Here is a 17,314-nt window from a genome sequence, read left to right as displayed (position 1 = left end):
TGCAGGCGTTGACCTTCACAGTGTGTCTGTCGGTCAGGGACCGAAAGTGGGGAGTCATATAAATGCCCCTGTGGTGCAGAGCACCAGAGGAATTCCTTTATTATTTTTTCAACTCTGGCTGCTCAGGAAGAGCTTCCCAAGCAGAACAAGTCTTTATTTTGTCTTTGGTGTAATGATGATCGCTGGCATCATTACACTGAGGTGAAAGTAAAAGGAGTCAATGGACTTGTTTTACTTTCATTGCATCAGTGCTTGGGGGTATATCTCAGCCCCGAGCACTGATTGCCAAAATAACGCTGCCTTGTGGATCCCTGCTTGAAGATCTCCATAGTAAAAGGACCCCCAAGCAAGGATCGACCCACTAGACACCAGGGATTTTGGGGGAGCGGCTCCTTGGGCAAGGGCTTGTGCTCCCCACCTCTCTATTAGATCAGTCTTTCTGCCCCGCTGGCAGGCAGATGGGTATAATTACCCCTGATCCGCCCCCCAGGGAAGCGGAAAGCCCACTAGACACCAGGGTCTATTTTAAAAATAAATACAGGGGTAGAGGCTGCTCACAATAGGCTTGCCCATGCTCCACCTCCCTCCTACTAAGGGGATGATTGCCCCCAATTTGTCGCCTTAGGGGGCAGAAAGCCCACTAGATACCAGGGCATGTTTTAAAAAAAAAGAAAATATACATGTGGGAGTTTTCCATCATGGGCATGGCCAGGCCTTCACTCCAACAAGAAGAGAGATAGTATTTCTGCCCCCTTAGGTGGCTGTTTGGGGTAATTACCCCCAATCTTCCCCAAGGGGGGGGGGGAAGCCAAAAGACACCAGGCTTTATTTTTTAAAAAAATATAGGAGTGAGGGCTGCCCACTAGACACCAGGATCTGTTTTTAAAATAAATATAGGGGTGGGGGCTGCCCGCTGTGGACATGCCCCAACCTCCCCAAAAACGATGGTAACAATCTTTCTGCCTCTCTTGGGGGGCAAATGGGGGTGATTTCCCCCAAACTGCCTCAGGGGGGCAGAAAGCCAACTAGACACCAGGGTTTTTAAAAAAAAAGATATATACGGGTGGGAGCTGCCCACAATGGGCATGCCCCCACCCCAACAAGAAGCGTGTCTGTATTTCTGACCCCTAGAGGGTGTATGGGAGTAGTTACCTCTGATCTGCCACCCAGGGAGCAGAAAACCCACTAGACATCACGTTTTTTTTCCTAAATAAACATACAGGTGGGGGATCCCCAACATGGAAATTACTCATTCCCCCACCCGCCCAAAAAAGCTATGGTGAAAGTGTTTCTGCCCTCTGCCCCAGGAGGGCAGATGGGGTGTTTACCCCCAATCCTCCACTTAGGGTGGGGGGTGTCAGAAAGCCCACTAGACACCAGGGAATGTTAAAACAAAATATAGGGATGCGGGTTGCCCACCATGGGAATAGCCATGCCCCCATCCCAACAAGAAGCCAGATAATATGTCTGCTCCCTCAGATCAAATTGGGGCAGAAACCCCACTAGACACCAGGAACTACATTTATGAAGTATTGGTGTTACGGGTGTTGCACTCTGGCATTGGCCATATGCCCACCATCAGAAACCGAACAAACCATTGTTTTGGCCTCCCCACCCTACCAAGGGCAAACAGGAGGTTTGCCCCAATTTGTCCTGCTGGGCCAGAAAGCCCACTGTATGGCAGGAATATATATTTTTAATAAAATAATGGGGTGAGTCTGGCTCATCCTATCATCTTCCCCACCCTCTCCCAAAAGCCTCAACAGTCTTTCTGCTCCCCTGCAGGCTAATAAATCCCATCCAAATGGCAAATGAGAGTACACATTTGATTCCTTTGGGGTTTGTTTTTACATATGGGCCAGGAGAGTGTGGCTAACTCCCAATATTGTCCCACTTGCAACGGTGAATGCCTGCACTTGTTGGGCTTGGGTAGACTGCCACCTGGGAAAATCTACCAGACCCAGAATGTTCAGGGTGGTGTGCTTTGTGTGGATCCCACAACATTTTCTTACCCACAATGCCCTACAAATCACAAACTTGGAGTAAAAACACACACTTTCCTCACATGTCTGTGCTGAAAACTTCTGGAATCTGTGTAAAGCCACAAATGTCCTACCACCCAGCATTCCCCCAAGTCTTCCGATGACAATGGTACCTCATTTGCGTGGGTGGGCCACAAGACCTTGACATCAAAGGCCCTAAAGCACCTAGTTGTGAGATCAGAGATAGGGGTAGCAGCGGGATTTGGAGCTGTGCTTGGCTGCCACCGATGGAAACCTATAAACCACAGACATTTTTTATAACTAGACAACCAGGGAATTCCAGGGTGCTGGATAACAGTAGGTGGTAGGATTTCTGTAGATTCCTGCGGATTCTGGACATTTTCATCACAGAAACATAAGGAAAATGTTTGATTTTAGGCATAGTTTGAGGTTTGACTCCATGTGTGAACAAGGGATATTTTACTTCCCAATGAGTGCTCATTTAGCCACTGACTCCTAACAGGTATTACACGTCACTACTTTCAAAGATCTCCAAACGCTGTTAATGGACTCCAACAATATATTGATCCCATTCAAGGTCCTCATCTTAGACATGCTATACGCCTAACCCCAAGACCCACATCTAACCTCCTTCCCCACCAGCTCCCACGTCAATAGGGTAAGTACCTGCACTTCTTTTTTCCTAATTAAAGTACTGGATAAAGTACACAGCAAGAGGCCTATGCAAATGTCCTCCACATCCCAATAACAAAAAAGGCTAAAGTAAGAACATTTTAAAAGGTGAAAAGTTTGAAATTAAACTTTTGAAATGCGAAACATTCATAAAAAAAGTAAGAAATGCAGGAGGTGAGAACTGCATATCTAGAAAAAGTATTATGAATAATTACATTTCAGCATTTTAGAATATGAGCAGACAAAATAAAAATAGGTAAATTATACTACATCATAGACAACCAAGATTATGCTTAGAAAGAGTTACAAAGTTAACCTGTTTTTTAATAGAGTATTGTACTGCGTTTTTTTGCAGTTTGTAATCACAAAATAAAACGTGTAACAGTTACCTGAGTCACATATTTAAATCTGCTAATGGAATAAAAACATTTCCGGGTATTTGTTCGCAGTCGGTTTGGAGCAAATGGATGTTCCATAGCTATGTAAGCTTTAGAGGACGATTATTAACAAAGTGATGAAGTAGAGAGCAGCAGTTGTGGTACGTAATGTCCTTCTTTCCAAAACAGGAAATTAAATTTTGCATTACTGCTCAAGTGCTGCTCAAAAGATACCCTGAAACAATGGGTATGTACAAAAAAGCCAAATGGGTGAAAATCAGAGTTGATCCTGGAAAATGATCAAAGGACCGTGTTGAAAGCAGGTGGGACAGTAGAGAAATACCTTTTGCTCCTGCATGTCTGTCCAAGGGGTGTTTGAATTCTTTTACACTGGTTGTCTCTTAGCTTCTGCAGCACCTGTTCTGGTAGCTGAAAAATAAATGCAAAAAAGGGACAATCTGGTACAGCCTGTGATGGACGTGAAAATAAATGTGGCCCATTTGTTCACCTAATTTATAACAACTGTACTAATAAACACACATTCACACATTTATTACAACAGTGCAGAGGTCAAAATACAGCTTATTATCATATTAGTGTTGTCACTATCTTTGATTACCAGATAATTTATGCGATAAATCATCTGTGCAGAATCGGGGGTAGTGTTAGCCTAAAAAACGTATGAGGTAATGTGCCCCTAACAAAGAGACCGATTATAATGTCGGGCGGAAACTTTCCGTCCGACTCTTTCTTGGAATTGGTTCCGACAGACTCGCGATTGGCGGTTCCGCACGACGGATTACTATGCTTCCGAAGACTGTTCGGAAGGACTCCCATTTACTTCAATTGAAGCCTGTGTTCCCGCCAACAACACAGGCTCCTATGCGGAAAAGGTGTGGTTGCGGAAAACCTTGCAAATTTACACCCTGTCGCGGGCATCCCATAGTGCCTGCCACACTGTGCATGGTTTTGGAGGCCTCAGGATGAAGGGGCCCTGCTAGGGGCCACCAAAGATAGTTTCTGACAGCCTTTCCGTGTTGGAGTCGGATAGGCTGTCCGAATCCGACATCATAATCTGTCTGTCGGAAATGCTGTGCTTGAGCTGTACAATTCGCCTCCGAGTGCCGGTCGGAACCGATTTGGATTGATCGAACCGTTTCCTTTACGACCGCGAACATCGTAATTGGTCGGTTGGAATTATTATCAACCGAGTCAGGTGGATATGTTTCGACACAGTCTAGGGGAATCTGACTGCCATTCGGAGGCTTTCCGCACGACATCGTAATCGGTCCCATAGTCAAAATGGTCAAATACTCAAGCAGCATAATCAATTAAATAAGCCTTCTTGAGATAGGTACTGGTTAGAAAGCATAAAGGTATATTCAAAATGTAAAGTTCAATACAGAAGTCAAAAATAATGATTAGTCAATATGCATAGGGAATTAGTATATGGCTCAGTCACATACAGCAGGAATACTGACAAAGTGTCAAGTCCAAAATAGAAAATATTCAAAGTACTAAGCATGAGACACACTGACAAGGGTCTGCTCTCTGAGAATTAGAGAAATAACTAAAGTTCTCACTTCCAAATGAGCTTCCTTTTATAGCAAAATACACTGCAAAACTACATTCCTCAACGTTATGTGAACAAGAATGTTACATGTGATCAACAAATCACAATTCAGAATTAAATGGAATCGTTTATAACACCATTCCAACACCATCCCCTAAATACATTTTAATTAGACTCTTCTTGACCTAATGACATTGTATGTGACAGTGCAAGCGTACTTACAGTCAAAACAATGGTGGTCTCATTATATGAACAGACCCACTAAGAACAGGCAAGAGAGGTCTTGAAAAGTTTCATTTGGTAGGAAAAACTTCCTTAGGAGTTCATTGAGAACAGCATGTCAACTAGGGGGTGCATAACTTTACTAACTTGCTTTTGTGAAATTGACCAAATAATGTAAGATTATGAGGAATTATGCGAGAAGCACAACCTAGCACTCAGAGCTGTTTTCTTACAGCAAAATACACCCTTGCATCCAAAATGGACGTGAGAATGCATTTTGAGCTACACAAATAGCTCTAAATGCAACAGAACACAAACAGAAGCAGCCAGAAGCCGCCCGCAAAGTTATTTGTTCATGTGGCAGGATTTATGTGCCTAATTACTAATCATTACATGAACGGGCACAATCGTATCATTTTTGATAATTTGTGTCAAATGAGTAACACAAAATTATCAAAATTACTCTGATTACTTTGGTGTAATTAAAATTTCTCCCTGGCCTAACGCCAACACAGAGCATTTCATTAGTGCACATTTTTTCTAAGTGGTGAGAGGGGAAATGAAACCAAAACAAGCAGCCATGTTACATTCAAAATGGAGTCAGGCCCAGTTTGAGCCTAATTTGGCCAAACACGGGAAAAAAAGGTTTTGGTTGGTGCAGTAAAATCATTTTTGATACAGGATGTATACAGATCTGGAGAATGTATATGCCTTTTATTGCCATTGTTGAGGAGGGAGGGGCATCATAATTCACTTGTGAATCATTTCCATCCCCACACTCATCAATTGTTCTAAATAGCATAATGCACACTGTAAATCTCTCTCTCTGTAGGTGTTTTTTAAAAAAATGTGTTTTTATTGATTTTCAACAGCAATTATCCAGACGTCGTAGAGTGAGACATGAACATACTGATACATGGCATAGTTACATATGTTTACAACCAAATTAGAAGAGTACACATTCACATTGCATAGGGTCTATGAGAGTCCCTATATGTCATTGCATAAAAGTCTTAAATCGTTGAATGAGTCTCTAACAGCAGGACATTATGGATAGTACACAGCATTCTCGCCTACATCAGAAGTCCAGCATAACATCATTGTTAATCAAATCTATCATGACCTATCACATCTATACCATCCTAACAAAACTTACCCAACCCTCCCTCTCCCCGCAAGCTCGGCACCACTGCCTATAGTAGCACTTTCACATGTCCAGATCTGAAATATACGTGTATCTCACTTCCACAGTCTGTCCTAGTTGTACTGTGCATTCCTGCTATATTAAGTAATAGATCCCCCTGATGCTGTGAGGAGCCTGTGTGTCCCATGCCAGTGGTCCAAGACCCCCGCAGATGGCGTCATGACCCCTTAGTAGGATAATATATCTATTGCTGCATATTCCTCCATCATTGCATTCCAGTTCATCGATATTGGTGTTTTCCGTAGGCCTCTATACTCCTCTCTTTTTAGTTCAGCCCCTTCCGCCTTACCCCATCTCACTACTTCCGTATGCCAATCCTGTAGGGATGAAGCCCTAGCGGCTTTCCATCGTGTGGTTATGGCTCTTTTAGCTAGAAGGAGCGCAAGATTAGCAAACTGATAAATGGGATTACCCTTCTTTCCACGGGGCCCTAGTCCCAATATAAAGTATTCCAGTGTGTCGTTATGACGCACCGGGACTATATCCGTCATTATTTTGCATACCGTCGTCCAGTAGTGTCCCAGTCTAGGGCAATCCCATACCATGTGTATCAGCCCCGCGTTGGATGCGTGGCAGCATGGGTAGGTATCACTTGCCCCCGGAAACATAGCACACAATCTGCGCGGGGTTAAATAGGCTCTGTGGAGTGACATCAATTGAATTTACGTAAATGGGTCGCGACACTGCTCGTCATGCTGCAAATAACCCCAAAGGATTCTGGATAGTGTAGTGGCTACGGTGAGTGCGCCTACGCCACGAGTATATAGAAATATAATGCCATCCCTGGACACGTGTTTCGAGGTAATTGCCTCTCGTCAGCAGGGAGCAGGTAGGTATGCGGGGTGCCGATGACTGCCATATATATAGGTAAAATACCTTCCAAGGCGCGCAGGTGCAGACACCGGGCTCGTCAGCCAAAGTCGCTCGAATGAGCTATTAGTAATTTACGTAAATGGGTCGCGACACTGCTCGTCATGCTGCAAATAACCCCAAAGGATTCTGGATAGTGTAGTGGCTACGGTGAGTACGCCTACGCCACGAGTATATAGAAATATAATGCCATCCCTGGACACGTGTTTCGAGGTAATTGCCTCTCGTCAGCAGGGAGCAGGTAGGTATGCGGGGTGCCGATGACTGCCATATATATAGGTAAAATACCTTCCAAGGCGCGCAGGTGCAGACACCGGGCTCGTCAGCCAAAGTCGCTCGAATGAGCTATTAGTAATTTACGTAAATGGGTCGCGACACTGCTCGTCATGCTGCAAATAACCCCAAAGGATTCTGGATAGTGTAGTGGCTACGGTGAGTACGCCTACGCCACGAGTATATAGAAATATAATGCCATCCCTGGACATGTGTTTCGAGGTAATTGCCTCTCGTCAGCAGGGAGCAGGTAGGTATGCGGGGTGCCGATGACTGCCATATATATAGGTAAAATACCTTCCAAGGCGCGCAGGTGCAGACACCGGGCTCGTCAGCCAAAGTCGCTCGAATGAGCTATTAGTAATTTACGTAAATGGGTCGCGACACTGCTCGTCATGCTGCAAATAACCCCAAAGGATTCTGGATAGTGTAGTGGCTACGGTGAGTACGCCTACGCCACGAGTATATAGAAATATAATGCCATCCCTGGACACGTGTTTCGAGGTAATTGCCTCTCGTCAGCAGGGAGCAGGTAGGTATGCGGGGTGCCGATGACTGCCATATATATAGGTAAAATACCTTCCAAGGCGCGCAGGTGCAGACACCGGGCTCGTCAGCCAAAGTCGCTCGAATGAGCTATTAGTAATTTACGTAAATGGGTCGCGACACTGCTCGTCATGCTGCAAATAACCCCAAAGGATTCTGGATAGTGTAGTGGCTACGGTGAGTACGCCTACGCCACGAGTATATAGAAATATAATGCCATCCCTGGACACGTGTTTCGAGGTAATTGCCTCTCATCAGCAGGGAGCAGGTAGGTATGCGGGGTGCCGATGACTGCCATATATATAGGTAAAATACCTTCCAAGGCGCGCAGGTGCAGACACCGGGCTCGTCAGCCAAAGTCGCTCGAATGAGCTATTAGTAATTTACGTAAATGGGTCGCGACACTGCTCGTCATGCTGCAAATAACCCCAAAGGATTCTGGATAGTGTAGTGGCTACGGTGAGTACGCCTACGCCACGAGTATATAGAAATATAATGCCATCCCTGGACACGTGTTTCGAGGTAATTGCCTCTCGTCAGCAGGGAGCAGGTAGGTATGCGGGGTGCCGATGACTGCCATATATATAGGTAAAATACCTTCCAAGGCGCGCAGGTGCAGACATGTCCAGGGATGGCATTATATTTCTATATACTCGTGGCGTAGGCGTACTCACCGTAGCCACTACACTATCCAGAATCCTTTGGGGTTATTTGCAGCATGACGAGCAGTGTCGCGACCCATTTACGTAAATTACTAATAGCTCATTCGAGCGACTTTGGCTGACGAGCCCGGTGTCTGCACCTGCGCGCCTTGGAAGGTATTTCACCTATATATATGGCAGTCGTCGGCACCCCGCATACCTACCTGCTCCCTGCTGACGAGAGGCAATTACCTCAAAACACGTGTCCAGGGATGGCATTATATTTCTATATACTCGTGGCGTAGGCGTACTCACCGTAGCCACTACACTATCCAGAATCCTTTGGGGTTATTTGCAGCATGACGAGCAGTGTTGCGACCCATTTACATAAATTACTAATAGCTCATTCGAGCGACTTTGGCTGACGAGCCCGGTGTCTGCACCTGCGCGCCTTGGAAGGTATTTTACCTATATATATGGCAGTCATCGGCACCCCGCATACCTACCTGCTCCCTGCTGACGAGAGGCAATTACCTCGAAACACGTGTCCAGGGATGGCATTATATTTCAATATACTCGTGGCGTAGGCGTACTCACCGTAGCCACTACACTATCCAGAATCCTTTGGGGTTATTTGCAGCATGACGAGCAGTGTCGCAACCCATTTACGTAAATTACTAATAGCTCATTCGAGCGACTTTGGCTGACGAGCCCGGTGTCTGCACCTGCGCGCCTTGGAAGGTATTTTACCTATATATATGGCAGTCATCGGCACCCCGCATACCTACCTGCTCCCTGCTGACGAGAGGCAATTACCTCGAAACACATGTCCAGGGATGGCATTATATTTCTATATACTCGTGGCGTAGGCGTACTCACCGTAGCCACTACACTATCCAGAATCCTTTGGGTTTATTTGCAGCATGACGAGCAGTGTCGCGACCCATTTACGTAAATTACTAATAGCTCATTCGAGCGACTTTGGCTGACGAGCCCGGTGTCTGCACCTGCGCGCCTTGGAAGGTATTTCACCTATATATATGGCAGTCGTCGGCACCCCGCATACCTACCTGCTCCCTGCTGACGAGAGGCAATTACCTCGAAACACGTGTCCAGGGATGGCATTATATTTCTATATACTCGTGGCGTAGGCGTACTCACCGTAGCCACTACACTATCCAGAATCCTTTGGGGTTATTTGCAGCATGACGAGCAGTGTCGCGACCCATTTACGTAAATTACTAATAGCTCATTCGAGCGACTTTGGCTGACGAGCCCGGTGTCTGCACCTGCGCGCCTTGGAAGGTATTTTACCTATATATATGGCAGTCATCGGCACCCCGCATACCTACCTGCTCCCTGCTGACGAGAGGCAATTACCTCGAAACACGTGTCCAGGGATGGCAATATATTTCTATATACTCGTGGCGTAGGCGTACTCACCGTAGCCACTACACTATCCAGAATCCTTTGGGGTTATTTGCAGCATGACGAGCAGTGTCGCGACCCATTTACGTAAATTACTAATAGCTCATTCGAGCGACTTTGGCTGACGAGCCCGGTGTCTGCACCTGCGCGCCTTGGAAGGTATTTTACCTATATATATGGCAGTCATCGGCACCCCGCATACCTACCTGCTCCCTGCTGACGAGAGGCAATTACCTCGAAACACATGTCCAGGGATGGCATTATATTTCTATATACTCGTGGCGTAGGCGTACTCACCGTAGCCACTACACTATCCAGAATCCTTTGGGTTTATTTGCAGCATGACGAGCAGTGTCGCGACCCATTTACGTAAATTACTAATAGCTCATTCGAGCGACTTTGGCTGACGAGCCCGGTGTCTGCACCTGCGCACCATGGAAGGTATTTTACCTATATATATGGCAGTCATCGGCACCCCGCATACCTACCTGCTCCCTGCTGACGAGAGGCAATTACCTCGAAACACGTGTCCAGGGATGGCATTATATTTCTATATACTCGTGGCGTAGGCGTACTCACCGTAGCCACTACACTATCCAGAATCCTTTGGGGTTATTTGCAGCATGACGAGCAGTGTCGCGACCCATTTACGTAAATTGACATCAATTGAATAAATTTAAATTTAGGGTTACGAGACACCTTTTTGGGGTAGCCCAGTGTAGTGTATCATTCCTTGTCTGTAAATTCGCGGCCTATGTCCTCTTCCCATCTGTTGCGCAATGGTCGTAATGAGATCGCTATTTCAGTCCGAATCCCGTGAGTCAACCATTTTGTCAGGCGTGCCCCATGTCCCATTAGGTATTGCATGGTAAGTTGCGTGTTCGTGGTTAGTTCAGTATCCTCTGGTGACCATGTAGTGTGTATTTATCTGGATATATGTGCATGTAGTAGGAACAGTGTATCGGGGGCACCATGTACGCTTATAAACATTGCATGTGTCATTAATACACCCTCAGAAAAGAACTCTCCTATCGTGGTAATGCCCTCATCAGTCCATGCCTGTAAAGCACGGTTAGTGACCAGTCCTGTTTGTGTGGGGACACATAGCAGTGGAATGGTGGGAGCATACGGTGGTGTCCATCCAGTATACCTCACTGCACTCCTCCAGTAAGTAATGGCTATCTGTAGCAAGTGGGGTGTCGATGTTGGTAGGAAGGCCTGAGGCAGTAAGAGCCTGTGGATGACCCCCTTTTCCCTGTCCCACAGTGACATTTCCAATTCTTGTAAATTACGTCCTGCAAGCCAAAATGCCAGCCAATGCAGTTGGCTAGCATAGCAATATGAGCGCAAGTCCGGTACCCCCATCTCCCCTTGTTTTGTGGTTAAATGTAGTTTTGCCAGGCTGATACGTCCGCGCCCCGTGCCCCAGACTAGCTCTATCAATAAAGAGTTCAATCTTTTTTTAATTTTTTTTTTTTTCAAAACCTTTATTGAGGAATTGCAAGTCAGACACATTACATTGTGCTACATAACAATTCAAATCAACATAGTATTTTTTTTTCAAAACCTTTATTGAGGAATTGCAAGTCAGACACATTACATTGTGCTACATAACAATTCAAATCAACATAGTATAGACCAAGTAAAGCATTAAAAAAACCAAGCCGACTGCACCTTGCCAGAATTATGCACATGTTGAGGCTGAAATCGCAACATCACTTCACTGGGGCTCCTCCCCACGAGGGGGTCGCAAACTCAGCTACAACATCATTGGTAAATGCCGCGGGGCGGGGGGCCTGTAGGGAAGGGGGAGACAGTCACTGACCAGCACCGGCGGCCGCCGCGGGCGGAGCTCCGGCGGGGAGCTCGGGAGAGGCAGCACCACTGGAAGAGATATGGTAATGGAGGTAAATCACCAGAGGGCCCCAGATGTCAACAGGACGGAATTTGGTGGGCAGTAAGTCCCAGAACTCCGATAGCAGAGTCTGACACCTTGAAGCGTCCTCCAGCCAGCTCTCAACCCTAGGCACAGGTCTGCGACCCCAGCACATGGCCACCTTACGCCTGGCCAGGATCAGCAACATCGCAATCAGGCGTCGAGAAGCATCTGGACAGAATTTTACAAAACCAAGAAGGCACAGGGTTGGGTCGGGATGCACCGTAGTGCTAGTAATGTCAGAGATAGTGGAACACACCGCCCGCCAGAATTTGGAAACCTTAGGGCATAACCACGCTAAAGGCGCGAAGTCCATGACAGGGGCAGCACAACATATTCAGGCATCACTAGGTATGAGCCCGAGCTTGTGGAGCTGAACAGGGGTATGGAACAGTCTGTACAGGTACTTAAAATGTATCAGACGGAGCCGATATTTTGGGGACAACTTCTTCGTCTGGTTGCAGCAGTATAGCCAGTCAGCCTGCGCAATGTCCATGCCAAGGTCCGCACCCCACGCCTTCCATGCACGGTCCGTAGAAATGGAGGTGGACGTTAGAGAAAAAGCGTATAATTTAGTGACTAATTTGTGCGGGGTCGGGGATGTATATATGAAGTCAAAAGCTGGCATAGTGGGCGGGGGCCGAGGAAACGTAGGGTGTAGTTTCTGACAAAGAGCACGCAGCTGGTAGAATAAAAGCCTGTCCAGCGGGCCCGAGGAGTCAGGAAGGGAATAAAAAGTGTTCCCTGGATAAAGGTCCGCTACCGTCCGCAAACCCAAGCACATCGCATGCCTAGACATGCCGGAAGGCTGGAGAGGGGGAAAATCAGGGTGATTCACTATTGTCACAGCGTTTGCAGAGAGTGAGGAAAGATTAGAGAGCCGGCGAAAGCCGGACCAGGCCCTGCGAAGGTCTCGACTGTGTCCACCTCCGCCCACGGGCACACCGCCGGCACAAACAAAGCCGTGGACAAAGGCAAGGGGGATGCTACATCAGTTTCGATGGCTACGTGAAGCTGATGTGGAGTAGGATGGATCCAGAAGTGCAGAAAGCTGGCCTGGGTGCACAAGGCATAGATCTGGAAATCAGGAGCGCCCATTCCTCCGACAGACATGGGAAGAGTGAGGATGTCATAAGCGACTCTTGGCTGTTTACCCGCCCAAACACGTGAAATGATTAGGGAACGAAATTTACGAAAAAAATGAGTAGTAAGAGGGATGGGAACGTTCAGAAACAAATAAAGAAATTTCGGCAAGACCACCATCTTAGCGATTGCGATCCGGCAGGCCAGGGATAGCGGAAGACGACTCCAAGTTGGAATCCTGGATTCCAGCCAAGCGACTGCACAACCGAAGTTGGATCTCCATAATTCGTCCAAGTCCCTACTTAACCAGTTGCCCAGATAGCACGTGGGGCCTGAGGCCCACACAAACGGGAAGTCTAGTGTGAACGGCGTAGTTGCATCAGTCAAGGGGAACAGCACCGACTTGCTCCAGTTCACCCGAATGCCGGAGAGTTCGCCAAAGTGTAGGATTTCCCGAACCAGGGGGCTGAGGTTTTCCTGAGGATGACGGACATATAGGGTTACGTCGTCCGCGTACATGGAGACGAGAAGGGAGGGGGCCGAAAAACCGATTCCCCTGTGAGTATGGTGCTGCCGGAGTCTGGCAGCCAGGGGCTCCATCGTGATGGCGAAGAGCATGGGCGATAGAGGACACCCCTGCCGGGTGCCATGATCAATACTAATGGGGTCATAGATCTGTCCGTTGATGCGGAGACGAGCCGAAGGGTTGGTGTAGAGGAGCCTAAAATTGCGTATAAATATTTCTCTGAAGCCCATGCGCGGTAGGAGGTAGAATAAAAAGGGCCACTCAAGCATATCAAATGCCTTTGTAGTGTCCAGCAGGGCAGCCGCCGCAGGAAGATTAGAATTGATTTGGTGTAAAACTGAAAAAATTGTACGGAGGTTGTGCGAGGTAGATCTACCTGGAATGAAGCCAGATTGGTCCGGAAGAGCTATGAGGGGCATGAGTAGAAGAAGACGGGAGGTGATCAGTTTGGCAAAGATTTTATTGTCAATGTTTATTAAAGAAAGGGGGCGCTAGGAATCGCGATGGTCGGCTGGCTTGTCGGGTTTGAGGAGCAGAGTTATCATAGCCTCGCGGAGAGACTCAGGGAAGAGGCCATTATCGAAGGATTCATTATACATAGCAGCCAAGTGTGGTTCTAGGAGATCCGCATACGTTTTGTAGAATGAGGCCGGTAGGCCATCCAGGCCCGGAGCCTTGTTCCTGGGTAAGCACTGATGGCTGCGAGTATTTCCTCCCTAGTGAATGGCTCATCCAAAAATTTCCGGTGATAGTCCTCCAGCCAGACCAACAAGATAGTCTCGAAGTATTCAATAAAGGCCTCCCGTGAAGGGGGGGGTACCGGCTGAGTATAGCTGTGAATAAAAGTCTAAAAAACGGGACTTAATCTCCTCTGGGAAGGTGGTCCTAGCCGGACCTCCGTCGCTAAGGGCCGTAATATAGGCAGCAGCGCGTGGTGGATGTAGGAGGTTAGCTAAAGTTCGTCCCGGGCGGTCGCCTTCGCCGAAGCGACGAGCCCGGCCCTCCCTAACCAAGAAGGAAAGTTCGTGGTCATCTTCTTCAGAAAATTCCATGTGTTTTTGGCGTATTAGTGCCAGTGTATCGGGACTGGGGCGTGCAGCCTGGGCGGCATCCAGGTCTTTTATTTCCGCCTCGAGCTTAGCAAGAGTGGTGCGGATGAAGCGAAGGACGCTGGCCTGTTTGGAGATGCACTCACCCCGAATGACAGTCTTAAACCCTTCCCATAGTACCGAAGCCGAGTCAACGGACCCCGTGTTTAGGTCACAATAATTGGCAATCGCAGTGTGAATGTCTGTACAGAAGGTACGCACTATGTGTGCTACGTCGGTGAGCCAGGCCAGGACCTCCGGTGAGGTCAGCCAAAAATCTATGCGCGACCAACAGCCCCTCGCACCAGTGACACAGGTTCCCTCATGGGCATCAGGCCACAGGTGGCACCAGGCATCACGAAGAGAGTTGTCACTTAATATAGACGTGAGGGCCGCGGTGGCGCGCGGGTGGGTCGTAGAGGGACCAGACCGATCGAGGGCAGCGGATAAAGTGACATTGAAATCCCCACCTCAGACGACAGTCGCAGGACCGCCAGCAAAGATGAGGTGCCATATCTTGTTAAAGAAGTCTGGATCATCTGAGTTGGGACCGTAAACCGCGGCAATCGTCACAGACTGGGCCAATAGTGAGCCATGTAGGATCGATATGTGCCTGAGCCGTGTGCCAGGGAAGGCCCCTGCATATCAGAATGGAGACCCCCCTAGCATTGAAGAGTAGGTAGAAGAGTGTGATTCCCCCCAATAGCGCGCCGGGAGTCTGGAGAGGGATCCCGTCATCAAGTGCGTCTCCTGTAAAAGACAGATGTCAACCCTGTGTCGCTGAAAATGTGAGCGAATCAGTCTGGCCTTACGGTGGTCATTCAGACCACATACATTCCAAGTCCAGCAGACTGTGTCAGTCATGAGAAGGTGGCCCTAAGTTTAATCTAACGCAGCACAGGTGGGGAGCGCCACGAGCAGGTGCAGTTGGTGCAAGGCGAGGACGTCAGCTGGTAGGACAGCAGGGGGGCACATATAAGAAATAGTGAAGCGGATATGAAGCAGAGATGTGGAGCGGGCCGGTGATCTGGGGTAGCGCCCTGTACACCGAGACCTGGCAAATTCAGCAAGCAAGTGGGAGGAGGAACTAAAAGGAGCAGTGTGTGCATGGAAGATGACTTGGGACAAGGGGTGGCAGGAAGCACAATGCAGTTTCACAATTCAGACATATGAAGGCAATACAAAACAAATAAACCGTGGCAGAATAAAACCACATCCCCAAGAGAGGAACAGGAGACCCCAGAATTCCCCCCACCCCATCCTAACCCAACCCCCCCCAGACACAGCAATGAAGATGTTACCAACCCTCCCACCCTAGGCCTACCCCCCAACTTCCATGTCCAAGAAGGAGCAACAGAGAGACCCCCAACCCCGCACACACTTCAACCCCCCAATCAGGGTGAGCCCCCAAACCATCCCACCCCAGGGACCCACAACTAGGAGAGGGAAAAACAACCGTACAGTAGGGAATTATCCCGTGGGGGGGCTTGGCAGGGCTAGACGAACACCCCTGCAGTAAAGCAGGGGGGCCAAGCTAGAGTGAGATCAGGCATTAATATGGAAAGAAAACCTCAATCTAGGTATAGTAGTTCAATCATTGTCACTGAGACGGTCTGCAGTATCAGATAAGGATTTGGATGACGGTGAGCGAGCCGATTTCTCTAGCTTCTTGGTGAAAGCCAGGGCTTCCCTGGGATCGGGGAAGACAAGAGTTTTTGCGCCCTGGTGGACTCTTAACTTCGCCGGATATGCCAGGGAATATGAGACCTCATGTTTCTGTAGGATTCGTTTGGCAGGTAGAAATTCCCACCGGGCTGCCTGGACGGTAAGGGTGTAGTCCGGGTAAAAGGAAAGTGAGTTGCCCTGATGGATGATGGTGCCTCTATCACGTGCAGCTCGGAGTACCGGTCCCGGTAATTTAACAATTTCGCATTGATGGGGCGTGGGGGTAGACCGGGACCAGGACGGGGGCCATGGGAGCGGTGTGCGCACTCTACAATGAACACTGAGGAGAGGACGTCACCAAAACGTTCCTTGGCCAGAGTCTCTACAAAGTCCTCCATGCAGGAGATGTTGGTCGAATCCGGAAGGCCCGTAATACGAAGATTGCTCCAATGGGAGCATGCTTCCAAATCCTCATTCTTCTCCCGGATAACCGCCAGAATCTTGTCCATTTGGAGTAATTTTTGACGGTCCTGCGTGGCAGCATCCTCGGCATCAGACACCCTGGACTCAACATGAAGCAAACGATTGTCATGAGTATCCACCCGAGCCTTTACTGAGTCCAGACGGGCTGAGAGTTGGTCCAGCTGAGTGGCGATGCCAGTTACCGTCGACTTCACGTCCAGCATAATAGTTTTCAAGTCATCCTCATGGGTGGGGGGCGCATCCTTGGTGGCCGCGGGGTCGCCTCCTTCAGAACTGGAACCATCTTGACGGGAGGACCTATGGAGGTCGAAGGCGATCTTGGGCTGCTTCGGGTCCGTCTTTCCCATGTCGAGTGAAGCCCCTGGCTGGCAGGCACCCTACGATGGTCTGGCGAACGTGAGGGAGCTGTGGCTAGATATGCGCCACTTGAGTGGGGAGCCGACCTGACAGCTGTAGTGGGAATTAGCAGTAGTGTAGCCAAGGTGCCTCAGAGGAGAAATGGAGGCCAGAGAGCAACAGGATCAGTGGTGTGGCTTGGCAACAAAGGCACCGTCAGTTAGACACTCCACATGGCAGCCAGGCGAAGAGAGATATTCGGCAGGATATTGGCAGATCGCAATCCAGTTCTGGGTGGTCAGCACAGTTCAAAGGGTCTAGGAAGACGGGCAGCGAGCCGCAGCGTGAATCGCCAAAGGGCCGACAGAGGAGGCGGAGGTGTGGGGAG

The sequence above is a fragment of the Triturus cristatus genome, chromosome 6 (genome assembly GCF_964204655.1).
Source record: "Triturus cristatus chromosome 6, aTriCri1.1, whole genome shotgun sequence".
In the NCBI taxonomy this organism is placed as follows: Eukaryota; Metazoa; Chordata; class Amphibia; order Caudata; family Salamandridae; genus Triturus; species Triturus cristatus.
The sequence above is the reverse complement of the archived record's forward strand: the minus strand, read 5'-3'. Positions refer to the sequence as shown.